This window comes from Saccopteryx leptura, chromosome 3 (genome assembly GCF_036850995.1).
Source record: "Saccopteryx leptura isolate mSacLep1 chromosome 3, mSacLep1_pri_phased_curated, whole genome shotgun sequence".
NCBI lineage: Eukaryota > Metazoa > Chordata > Mammalia > Chiroptera > Emballonuridae > Saccopteryx > Saccopteryx leptura.
Genome location: NC_089505.1, coordinates 144521433 through 144535235, shown reverse-complemented (window position 1 = coordinate 144535235; position 13803 = coordinate 144521433).

Here is a 13803-nt window from a genome sequence, read left to right as displayed (position 1 = left end):
TGACTTTGGGCGAGGGGTATGCAACATAATTTAATGACAAAATAACCTAGACATGTTTTCTCTGAATATATGTACCCTGATTTATTAATGTCATCCCATTATCATTAATAAAAATTTATTTAAAAAAATAATAAATAAAAATAAAATAAAATAAAATAGTAAGAAAAAGATAAAATATTTAAGAATATCCTTAACAGATAATGTGCAAGATTTAGATAATTAAAAAATTTAAATTTTCCTAAGTAAAAATTTTTTAGGTTTATAAATAGAAATATATATATATATATATATATATATATATATATATCTTGCTTCTAAATAGAAATGCTTTCAATATTATAATATTCTTTAATTTTTAATTATAATTGTTTTAATTTTTAAGCCAACCTAAGAAAATTATATATGTATATAATTTTTATATACATATATTTAGTAGATCATGGTGGTAGAAAGGGACTTCAAGGGGGCTACAATGTTTCTAAAATGTACATGACAAGATAGCAAGACTAATCAGAAAATTTCTGAAAAAGAATGATTAAGGTCTAGCCCTAATAGATATTAAAACATACTATCCAATTCCTACTGCAGCATAATGAACCACTTCAATATTTAGCTGTGTAACATAAGCATTTTATAAATTTTATTTATGGAATCTGTGGGTTAGAAATAAAGGTTTGTTGTTTCCAGAAAGATTAGAATAACTGGGGTAAGTTGAGAGTTGGGGGCCAGAATCAGAAGCAGCTTCACTCACAGGTCTGCCACCTTAACTGGGGCAACTTATAGATACAGTTTAGCTGGAGCACCTGCATTGTGCTCTCCGCTAGTCTAGACCAGACATTCTAGGAAGAGCCACATAAAAACCATTAGATGAGTTGCCTTAGAGATGGGGAAAGTAAGAAGAAAGGGAGGAGATGAAGAATGAGTCTGATTAATACATAATAATAAAAAAAGATTCAATATATTTATGTATTAATTTTTAATTTAAAAAATAGTTCATATCAAAAATTAACTGGGGGGTGAAAAGAGGTGGAAGAGTATGGGGGGATAAATGGTGATGGACAGAGACTTGACTTGAGGTGGTGAGCATACAGTGTACAGTTGATGTGTTGTATAATTGTGCACCTGAAACCTGTATAATTTTGTTAACCAGTGTCACCTAAAAAAATTTAATAAGAAGGAAAAATATTAAATAAATTTTTAAGTTAACCTAATATTTTACATTTACTTATGATATACTTGATAAATTAATGGAAGGTTTAAATTTCTTTATGTCCTGCTAGAATGTTTTCAGTATAGTATGGTAAAAAAATTATTTCTTGAGGACCAGAAACTCTGATATTTTTTAATGGGAAAATAATTATAGCATGAACTTTTGAAGGATGAATGTAAGTTCTTATGCACAAAGCAAGATAAAAGATATGTCCATATTATATGGGTCAAGTCTAAGGAAGTTCTTACTCTCACTTCCAACTATTTGTGCTTAAACTAAGTAAATACAATTATTTTTTTTCTTACTTAATTAAACAAAATTGATAGCAATATTTTTTGCATATTTATATTATGGTTGACACTATTGTTTTTTTGTTTTCCCCAAGTCAAGGCCTTAAATCTGAAACAATCCCAATTTCTGGCAACCTATGAAATGGAGTGTGGTAAAGTACCAAAAAATTGCAAAAATTAATACTAATTTTTTTGACAGAAAAGTCAGGCTTCTTGCTCCATCCTTTCTGTGGAGAATGAAGGGAGAGGAATGTGGAAGTTTTCTGGCTTACAAGGACATACTATGTACCGAGATAAGAAACCCCTTTTTCTAAGAGGCTTAAGAGGCATTTTATGATTTAGGCCAAGCATTCAGAGAGATTTTGTAAATATGATTTTATACTTGTGTTCATACTTAGGAAGGTCTATTATATTGTAAATAGAGAGGTTTTTGTACTAGGTTTTGAATAAAAAGAGGAAGGAGTCTTGGACCCCCTCTCTTTCCCACACCTATGAGGAAGAAGGTAAACAGCTAGCCAAGTGTGGGGGAAGGGAAGAAAGATTTAAGTAGCCCTTTCCTCTCCCCCTTTCTTTCTCCTTAATGGGAGATTTACAAATGCTTATCCTCTGACATCATGTAAGCCTCCTCCCATCCTGAAGTCATGTGATTAATGTATGTACCTCTAGACAAAGGAATAGGAGGTAGACAATAAAAGATTGAGGATGTCTTTTGATATGTACAATGACATTTTCTACTATTGTGTTACCTTGTAAGCTTTAATATGTAGGAATGTTTTTTATAAATGTTATAGACAAATGTTTTAAGCTTGTTAATGATTGGGTCATGCTCCCCCTCCTTTTCCCCCAACCTATATGTGGTCAAGGGTATATAACCAGCCTCAGAGCTATATTCAACGCTGCACGATTTGGGTCAGCTATACCCCATGTTTGTCATATGCAGCGGCTTAATTAATAAAACTCCCCCAAAATTCATTTGAACTTGGTGTCTCTACATAAACCCATGGAAGTAATGTTGTAAAGTAGCGTTCCATGGGTTTACTTAGAGACATGAAGTCCAAATGAATTTTTGAGGAGGTTTATTAATAGGAGGAGATTTATTAATAAGCTGGCTGCATATGACAAACACAGGGTATAGCTGACCCAAATTGTCCAGTGTCCAATATAACTCTGAGGCTAGTTATATACACTTGATTACATACATGGTGGGGGGAAAGGAAGGAAGAGGGGAGTTGTGACACAATTGAGGAGCCACTGAGCCATTTCACCCGCAGGTGTTGTAAAGTACCAAAAGGCTACAGAATTAATATTAATATTTTAGGAGGCTTGGAGAACATTTTATTAATTTGGGTTAAGGTGTGCAGAGAAATTGTGAGAATAGTCTCTGTACTGTGTGGTTGGCATAACCAGGATGACTCTTGCCATTGTATTGTAAATGAAAAGGGAAGAAAAACATGGATTCCCTGACATTCCACCACACCTGTGGGGAAAGGAGTGAATGGCTAGCCAGGTGCAGGAAGAGAAAAGCCAAAATAAACCTTTTCTTTTTTTTTTTTTTTTTTAATAAACCTTTTCTTATAACTATGAGCCATTTGCGGGCATTTGTCCCCACGGAAACTACCTCTCTTATGTAAATGCATGTGGTTAATTAGTCTGACTCTGGCAGAGAGATGGCGATGAACACTAGAAAATATAGGAAGACCTTTTAATATGTAAAGAGATATCTTTCTACCATTGTGTTGATTTGTTTTCTCCAAAATGATGTATGACTTGCAAATTGAACATGGTCCTATCATGTTAAAGGGCATATGACTATAACCAATAGTGGTAAAGGGCACCTAATTGCAATTTTTGCTTCTGTACTTCCCGCTTGCAAAACTATAAAAACTAGGTAGATCGAAGGGCTGGCGCACTCTCCCTCAGATTTCTGTCAGAGTTGCCACCGCTTGGCCAAGCTAGACAATAAAGCTTTGATGTGTAAACAATGGACCTTGTTCCTGTCTTTCATGTTTCAGGTCCCTCCGAATTTGGATTAACACAATCATTAACAAGCTTATAACATTTGTCTATAGGATTTATAAAAAACATTCTTACTTATTAAAACTTATAAGGAAACACAATAGCGAAAAATGTGTTTTACAAATTAAAAGACATTCCCAAATCTTTTAGTGTCCATCTGCCATCCTTTTGTCTAGAGGTACATACATCAATCACACGGTTTTAGGATGGGAGGGGCCTACATGATATCAGAGGTTAAGCGTTTGTAAATCACCCATTAAGGAGAAAGAAAGGATAAAAGAAAAAGGCCACTTAAATCTTTCTTCCCTTCCCCTGTACCTGGCTAGCTGTTTACCTTCTTCCTCACAGGTGTGGGGAAGGGAGGGGGTCCAAGTCTCCTTCCTCCCTTCACTCTTCACAGTAAGGAAGAGGCAAGAAACCTAACTCTTTCTTTTTAAAATTAATATTAATATTAATTTTTGCAATTCTTTGGTACATTACCACAGTAAGGTACGGTACTTTACAACAGGAGTAGATACAATTAGACTGTCCTTGTAAGATACTACACGAGCCTTAAGAAAGCAGCCCATGGAGGTAATCTAAATACAAAATATGTCACCACAATTCATCTTTGGAGTCAGACTCACAAGATCAAGGATTTGTTGTCTTAAAATTGTCTAGTTTTCTATGTGAATGACAATCTTGTTAAATACTAATTAAATTAATGAATATCATTCTGTAGTGTGGTTCAATCTGTATTTTAAATTTCCATAGTGATTCAAATTCAAAAAAGATTATTATAATAGTATCAATTTGCCACAACATAATTACTTGAAGACTCTATCAGGCATCCCCAAACTACGGCCCGCGGGCCGCAATGTGGCCCCCTGAGGCCATTTATCCAGCCCCCACTGCACTTCTGGAAGGGGCACCTCTTTCATTGGTGGTCATTGAGAGGACCACTGTATTTGGCAGCCCTCCAATGGTCTGAGGGTCAGTGAACTGGCCCCCTGTGTAAAAAGTTTGGAGACCCCTGCTACATCAATTACACAAGCTGGGAAATAAATTGTCTAACATTTAGTTAGATATCAAAGTATCAAAGAACTTCAATAACGTTACTGTCAAGATGTCAAACCCAACCTTGGTTTGAGAGTATACAATTACTTCAACCATGAGGTTAATAAAAGACATTGCTACTGACCACTTCTTGGAATGAGGAAGAGAGTGAACCATTCAGAAATTGTCAAAATCAGGATACTGCCCATACAAACTTTCTTTCACTCTTTACCATTGTTGCCATCTGGGCCAAGAGCTCTCTTTTTCTGTTTTGTCTGCTGTTGTATCCTGAGGCTGAATTCAATGCTTGGCATATAGTAGGAAAAATAACAAATATTTGTTCATTGAAACTAATTAAAATGTGATGATAATCTTAGTTTCCTAAAAGACTAGTCTAATAAATCTATGATTTGCTATTACCAAAAATTTCATTAATCACTTTATATTTACTATCAAACACTATTCTCAAGACAACCCCGAAAAAGTGAAAAGTTACTATCCTTTCTCTTAGTCAACTGAAAAAAATTGAGACTTAGAGAAATTAGGTAACTTACCCAAATGTATACAATGAAAGAGACAACATTTTTTTTTATTTATTCATTTTTAGAGAGGAGAGAGACAGAGGAGAGAGAGACAGAGAGAGAGAAGGGGGGAGGAGCTGGAAGCATCAACTCCCATATGTGCCTTGACCAGGCAAGCCCAGGGTTTCGAACCAGCGACCTCAGCATTTCCAGGTCGACGCTTTATCCACTGTGCCACCACAGGTCAGGCGAAAGACACAACATTTGAACACTTGCTAAAACCCTAGGTTACTTTCTTACTCAGGTTTGTGTAGGACTAATTACTATCTCTAATCCACAGCTAGCCTTCTCCACTCCAAGTACATACATAAAAGAGAAATGGCAAGGTGACAAACAAAAACTACCAGATAAATTCATTAAAAAAAAAATTGAGAATATACATCAGGTCATTTAAAAATGTTGACTTTTGCCTGACCAGGCAGTGGTGCAGTGGATAGAGAGTGGGACTAGGATGCGGAGGACCCAGGTTTGAAACCCCGAGGTCGCCAACTTGATTGTGGGTTCATCTGGTTTGAGCAAAAGCTCACCAGCTTAGAACCAAGGTCGCTGGCTTGAACAAAGGGTTACTCAGTCTGCTATAGCCTCACAATCAAGGCACATATGAGAAAGCAATCAATGAACAACTAACGCACCACAACAAAAAATTGATGATTAATGCGTCTCATCTTTCTCCATTCCTGTCTGTCTGTCCCTATCTATCCCTCTCTCTGACTTTATCTCTGAAAAGTATAAATAAATAAATAAATAAATAAATAAATAAATAAATAAATAAATAAATAAAAATGCTGATTTTTCCATTCAAAGAATGCCACTGGCATTCTCTGGTATCATCTCATTAATAATTGACTTTTGCTTCTTAATTTCTACAACAAGGAAATAAACATGATGTCTCTAGAGCATTACCATGAACGTCCCTTGTAAGTTCACCCTATGGCAGTGGTTCTCAAACTTTTTGAAGTTGGAGCGCATTTAAAATTCTACAAATAATTGTAGGTGCATTATATATATAAAAATTTCTGAGAAATATGTTATAATAATTAAGTCAAATATTAAAGAAAAAATATATAAAGTCCAAGCATGCTTTTATGGTAATTAAACAAAATAAATATGACAAAATAAAATTTATTCTGACATTAAAAAATATTTTTATGTGTAATTTTTATGCTTTTTAGAATTCATGAAAAAGAGGGGTTAAAAATTTAGAAAATGACAAAAAGTTATCTTTTTATATTTATATAGATACATTCTTAGTAAGATTTAGTAAGTTCACCAGGTCCCGGCACGAATGTGTTAAGTTTTTTCATTCTTGTGTTTATGAGAAACATGAGTCTGATGTGTCCTAGTGATTTCTTCAATGTTTGGGCATATATTTGAAAGGCAAACTCTCATTTACTCATTAATACATTGAAGAATTCCTCTCTTTTTACTCTTAACTGTGCTGAGGGTAGAAAATCCTAATTCACATAAATAGGAGGTTGAAAATTGTAGTAAAATGTTCAAAGCTTTTTTAGATATTGCCACATATTCTTCTTTTATAAAAACCCAAAAGGCTTCAAGAGATAAACAATTCCTTATGTTTAATCATCAGTCCATGATCAGTGGATATAGCTGCCAGTTCTTCTGTTAATGTTAAACCAAAATCACTTGAAGCTTCCATGAATGGATTTCTAATCCAATCGTATTGTTCAGTGTTAAGTGATGGAAAATGCTATAAATTAAATTCTGCCCGCCAGCCTTCAAGTCCTATTTTATTTACACTTAACTTTTGCTCACTTCCAGAATCAAATTCTTTAATATCAAGTTTCTTTTTGAGAAATATGTCCATTTTATTTGGGTGTATTTATCTAAAAATAATATAATGATGTGTTAATAATAAATATAATAATGGTGTGTTAACAAAAAGAGCGATATTTCCATAATGAAATGGTATAATAGAGTAACTATATTTATTTTTATATCTGGGCACATGCCGCAAACCAGTGCAGCTAGTAATTCCAGGTTCCAACTGGGAATGGTGCAGAATTAAGAAAATATGCAGAATTTAAAAAATACAGGGTCAGGAGGGCCCTATAATTGCTGCTGGCAAGAACAAAGCATGCCCCAAAACTTGCTTTATTTATAGGGTGAAATGAGGCCATTAGCAAATCAATAGTCTCTGATCACATTTCCAAGGCAACTCAAGAATTTTACCAAGTGCAGAAAACCCCCACCATACATATCATCTTAACTTTACACTAAACAAAGGATAGAAGAAACTTGCCTCCAGTCTTTCCAGGGAACATGGGAGGTAGTGTAAACCAGTGGTCCCCAACCCCCAGGCCGTGGACCGGTACCGGTCTGTGGGCCATTTGTTAACGGTCTGGAGAGAAAGAGTAAATAACTTACATTATTTCCATTTTATTTATATTTAAGTCTGAACAATGTTTTATTTTTTAAAAATGACCAGATTCCTTCTGTTACATCCATCTAAGACTCACTCTTGATGCTTGTCTCGGTCATGTGATACATTTATCTGTCCACCCTAAAGGCCGGTCCGTGAAAATATTTTCTGACATTAAACTGGTCCTTGGCCCAAAAAAGGTTGGACCACTGGTGTAAACAATCCAGCACCACAGTTTAACAGCCTTTTGCAACCTAATCAGGCAAGTGAGGTGGGGGTTGGGCAGACTGTCAGCTTACAGCCAATTCCCCACACCTCTGTCCCCCCAAAATCTAAACTCCAAAAACCCTGTTGTTTTTTTGGTCCCCAATAGACACATATTTCTCTGGAATACCATAGGGCACACCTGGAAGTCTTCTAGGGCGCACCAGTGCGCCCTGGTGCACACTTTGAGAACCACTACCCTATGGGGAGAGATTGACAAGGGAAACCTGTCTCCTAAAGGCTTATATACTAGTCACTTCTTATTCTATGGTGGCTATTATTTCCATAAACATGATTGTGCAAGAAAAGAAAAATGCATTTAAAAAAATTAATATCAAATCACTCTAATATACTTTTCTGTATCACTAAAGGCCCAGGTTAAATAGCTACCTTCTGATTTATAAACTCCTTTGGCTTCGTTGAATAAGAAAGTCACAGAAAGAGATTTCTGTGTCAGTTCCCAGAAAGAAAGCTAATAAAATACAAGGAGGACCACGGTCAAAAAAATGTTCTAAGGTCTCACTGGACGGCAATGTCCAGTAAGTAGTTAGAGCCAGTCTTCCTCTAAGTTGTAGTGTCACTCCTGCACTGTTTTCAGGTACACAGAGGGGTGAGCAAGGGCACCAAGAAATATGAGAATCTGGAGACTGAGGCTTGACAAAGTCATCTCTCATTTGATTTAGTCTGTAACACCAATTAATATCCTGTAAAAGATTACTTTGGTGCCTTTAATTCACTCCGAGTGAAAATATATCCACACACACAGGTCTTTTGTGTAACACTAATGTTGTAATGGGGTTTTAGAAAGGAAGCACTACTTGTTTCATTATGTATTAATAAAGGTTAATGCATGCCTCAACTTTTTCCTAATAAAATATGTTCAAAAGTGAACTTAAGTAGGCTATATAACCTTAAATCATCCACTACCTTCAAGGACATAAATATCAATTTTCTGGCACCTCACGTTTACCCTTGAAATTATATTAAATGGTGAATATTAGCTCTCTTAGGTTTCACTTGCTTCCTATAAGGTAATTTGGAAGCATCACATCACTTAGTCTGCTTGTACCTTCTGCCAAATCCATTTCTCAGTTTCTGGTAGACCAAAAGGATGTACCCAAGATGATTACTAATGAGTTAGAGTATTAAAAATTAAATCCCCCAGAGTTTTTTTTTTTACATTCATTTTCTAGGAGGATTGTTCAGGACTTCTTTTTTGATTTTATTTATTTATTTATTTATTTTATTATTATTATTTTTTTTGTATTTTTCTGAAGCTGGAAACGGGGAGAGACAGTCAGACAGACTCCCGCATGTGCCCGACCGGGATCCACCCGGCACGCCCACCAGGGGCGATGCTCTGCCCACCAGGGGGCGATGCTCTGCCCCTCTGGAGCATCGCTTTGTTGCGACCAGAGCCACTCTAGCGCCTGGGGCAGAGGCCAAGGAGCCATCCCCAGCGCCCGGGCCATCTTTGCTCCAATGGAGCCTCGGCTGCGGGAGGGGTTAGAGAGAGACAGAGAGGAAGGGGGGGGTGGAGAAGCAGATGGGCGCTTCTCCTGTGTGCCCTGGCCGGGAATCGAACCTGGGACTTCTGCACGCCAGGCCAATGCTCTACCACTGAGCCAACCAGCCAGGGCTGTTCAGGACTTCTAAAGCAAAAGCTACTCCTGGGCCACTTGAACCTTCAACTGCCTTATTCTGAAGGCTAAAGGACTACCTTAGATTCTGGACATTTTAATGGTGATGTAAATTACTGACTTTAAAGAAATAACCAGCTTTATAAGGGACAGCCAACTAAATAAATCCTGGAATAAATTGGGTTCAATGTTAATCAGATAGAAGACGACCAAAATGACTCAAAATTCACAACAAAGGTTTTTATCATGGTAATTGGCCTAGGCTATGTAAACAGATTCCAGGACAGATGGATAAAAACCACGACAAAAACAACAACAAGTTGTACAGCTGCCTGTTGGGCAGATAAAATATATTATGCTCACTTTGTTAAAGATGGCGCTGCCCACTGAAAGCCATCGCCCAGGTAATATTAATGTGTGTTGGGGGCGGGCTGTGGGCAGGCAGGATCCTTGTAGCCTGGGGCTTGGTTTTAGGACTAAGCCTTTCTCACCCTTTTGATGTGGGGTGGTACAATCCCATCGTGCCTCAGAAAGTGACTTTGTATTAGAGACTTCCCTATTTTGTATATTGGATTAAGGATTTTTTATTTCTACATTATAAAGTGGGGGCAGAACAGGAGCTTGCGCTCTCAGTTCCTGAGATTAGCATGAGAGAGCAGAGAGAGCACAGCAGAAAGCAGAGAGCAGAGGAAGGCAGCTGTGATGGTGGCCCTGACTACTGGCCATACATTTGCGTAGTCTGTGGCAGGATTCGACACAGATCGGTATGGAGTCACCACCACTTTTGAGTGGTGGAGGAGAGGACTGGCTGCTGTTATGGTTCCCCGTGGCTGTCCTTTTGGGGACCATAGGCTGGCTGACTTTTACAGCCATACATGAGGAAACTGAGAGCTCTGTGGAACAGGCTGCCCAGGACCTGCAAACCAAGCAGTGGAAGGAGCTGGAGCAAACGTGGGGAAAAAAGATGCTGACCCTGGAGCTGGAGGAAGCCCTGGAGGAGGAGCCCGACCAGGTTTGCGAGATTTGCCTGAAAATGGAGCAACTGCTGGAGAAGGAATAACAGATTCGTGAGTTGCAGATTGCCCTGGACATTGTGGAGAGCCAGCAGCGGCAGGAGGCCAGGGCTGAGGCTGAGGCTGAGGCTAAAGCCAAGATCGGGTCTGGAGCTGCAAGGTCTGTGGAGCAGAAAGCTGCGGCAGCCCGGGGCTCGAGACCGGCAACAGGAGCTGGTGTTTTCAGTTACTCTTTGGAGGATGAGGAGAATCGGGCTGGATTTGCAATCCACAGTCTCCAGAAGATGAAAGCTAGAAGGAGCACCTACTACGGCCCTGGTAGGTCTGCGATTTTGGGACATAGGTGGACATGCTCTCCAGAGCAGAGATGCTGATTGCCATTGCCATGTGCTCCTCTTTGGGACAGTGTAAGACCTGCCAGGATGGCAGTAACGAGGGGGTTGGCTGAGGTCTCATGTGCATGGACTGACTTCCTGGACTACGGCTGGAGTGGGCATTGGCTCCTTTGTTGGATGGACTTATGGATTATGGATTTTGGACAATGTGAAATACCCTGATGGGGGTGAGGGGTGGCTTTGCTGGAAGCACTCCCCTGCCCCGGATGCTTTTCCCATGGCTAGAAAGAAGGCTGAGGACATTTTGCTCTTTTGTCAAAGTGCTCAGAGACTGGTGAAATGTACCTTTGTAACTGTTAAAACTGTATGATTTGTGTTGTTGTAATTTGTGCCTAATTTCCTTGCACAGGGATGCCAGTGGTGTAGATTGTTGGTAGTAAAGTGAGCATAGGGGTGGATTGTTGGGCAGATAAAATATATTATGCTCACTTTGTTAAAGATGGTGCTGCCCATGTGAAAGCCGTCGCCCAGGTGATATTAATCTGTGTTGGGGGCAGGCTGTGGGCAGGCAGGTTCCTAGTAGCCTGGGGCTTGGTTTTAGGACTAAGCCTTTCCCACCCTTTTTGATGTGGGGTGGTACAATCCCATCATGCCTCAGAAAGTGACTTTGTATTTGAGACTTCTCTATTTTGTATATTGCATTAAGGGTTTTTTATTTCTACACTATAAAGTGGGGATAGAACGGGAGCTTGCGCTCTCGGTTCCTGAGATTAGCATTAGAGGAGAGAGCAGAGAGGAGAGCAGAAAGGCCATGTGGAGGAGGCCAGGAGAAGCAGAAAGGCCATGTGGAGGAGGCCAGGAGAAGATGGCAGAGTGTTGAGTGAGAAGCCAGTTTGTGCAGGGAGAAGAAAGGAGATGGGGAACAGAGGGGAATAAACTCTGGTGAGCTAGAAACCTTTGATTCTAGGAAACTTGGATAAGTCAGTAGCTTTGTGAGCACTGAATGAGTGGGTTTTGGAGCCCAGTGTGTGTTTTTGCTTGCCCGCCGAGTGCAAGCTAGGATTAAAATGATGGCCCACCAGCTTTTGGCTCTGCTGTTTCTTTGCCGACTGTCTGAATCCAATGCGAACCTGCATGGGCCAGGCTGTTGTGGTGGTGGCCCTGGCTACTGGCTTTACATTGCCCTAAATACAAATATCTGAAATTTAGCCTTTTAGTTATGCTTTAGGAAAGGCAAAAGACCCCAGGATACTTATACAAAGATGTTTAGTATTCTCTTCTCATATTCATAGCAAGAACTAGTGAGCCAACAATATAGTAGAAATAGCTTCTAGTTCATGTTCTAACATTAATCGGGTGACTTTGTGGAAAATCACTTAAGATCTCTGGTATAAGTTTATTTGGTTGCAAAATTAGTGGATTTTACTGTATCTTTTATACCCTGTTATAGTTATTAAACTCCAAATTTTATATAATTTACTATGAATCATATAATATAGGCGCTTTGTTTTGTTCATTGCTGTTAGGTAGAGGAGGAAGACAGTTAATAAAAGTCAATGTAGCCTGACCGGGTGGTGGCACAGTGGATAGAGTGTTGGACTAGGATGCGGAGGACCCAGGTTCGAGACCCTGAGGTCACCAGCATCGCCGGCTTGAGTGCGGGCTCATCTGGTTTGAGCAAAGCTCACCAGCTTAGACCCAAGGTCACTGGCTCAAGCAGGAGGTTACTAGGTCTGCTGAAAGCCCGCAGTCAAGGCACATATGAGAAAGCAATCAATGAACAACTAAGGTGTCGCTACAAAAAACTAATGATTGGTGCTTCTCATCTCTCTCCATTCCTGTCTATCTGTCCCTATCTATCCCTCTCTCTGTCTCTATAATAATAATAATAATAATAATAATAATAATAATAATAATAAAGTCAATGTATAGTGTGTTAGATAATGATATGAGGAAAAGACAATGGTGGGAGATAAGGAGTGAGCAAGGCCTCATTAAGAAGTGACATTTCAACAAAGACTGAAAGAAAAGAGAGAGTCTTTCTATATCTAGGTGGGAAGACCATTTCAAGCAGATGGAAGAGCAAGTGCAAATGACCTGAGAGAAGAGAATGCCAGGTTTCTGTGAGAAACAGCAAAGGAGCCAGTGTGACTATAGGAAAGTGACTCAGATGAGGGTCATTTGAGATCAAATCAGAGAGTTAACAAAGGCCAGACTGTGCAATACCTTAGGGGCTTTAAGAGTTTGGCTTTTACTCTGAGATGCACAGCCATAGAGTGTTTGAACAAAAGAGGGACATGATCTAACTAACTTCTTTTTAACAGGATCACTCTGGCTGATTAGTTAGAACTGTGGTCTTCCCCCAAGTGAGACTACAGGAAGTCAGCACTCTGCAATCAGAAGAGGGCCCTACCTGACCATACTGGTACCACTGCGATCATAATGACAGGAGAAGAATGTAATGAACCTGGAAATGTATGAGAATTCCACTGGTGCTGATGACATGCTGAAGACCAGGATGTCTGTTTCTAGAAATGAGCTGTTACAGCGGCTGAGCCCACTCAGACAAGCAACAGTAGATTTAGTTTCTGCTTACACATTGCATTCAATGTTTTGGGTTTACTTGGCAACCAGGGGGTTAATCCTAAGGAATATCCAATAACACAGGAATTGGGAAGTATGAGAGTGTACATGAACAGAGTCAAGGAAATAATAGACAAGGAAAAGACTGGCAGGCTGACAAAGGTACAGCTTTGAGATTTGTAAAAATGCATCCAAAGTTGCCAATAAAAAATAAAAAAAACCTTTTGGTTTTGATGTATACATGTTCAAGAAGTACCTTGGCCCTGGCCAGTTGGCTCAGCAGTAGAGCGTTGGCCCAGAGTGTGGAAGTCCCAGGTTCAATTCCCGTCCAGGGCACACAGGAGAAGTGAACATCTACTTCTACACCCTTCCCCCTCTCCTTTCTCTCTTCCCCTCCTGCAGCCAAGGCTCCATTGGAGCAAAAGTTGGCCCAGGTGCTGAGGCTGGCTCCATGGC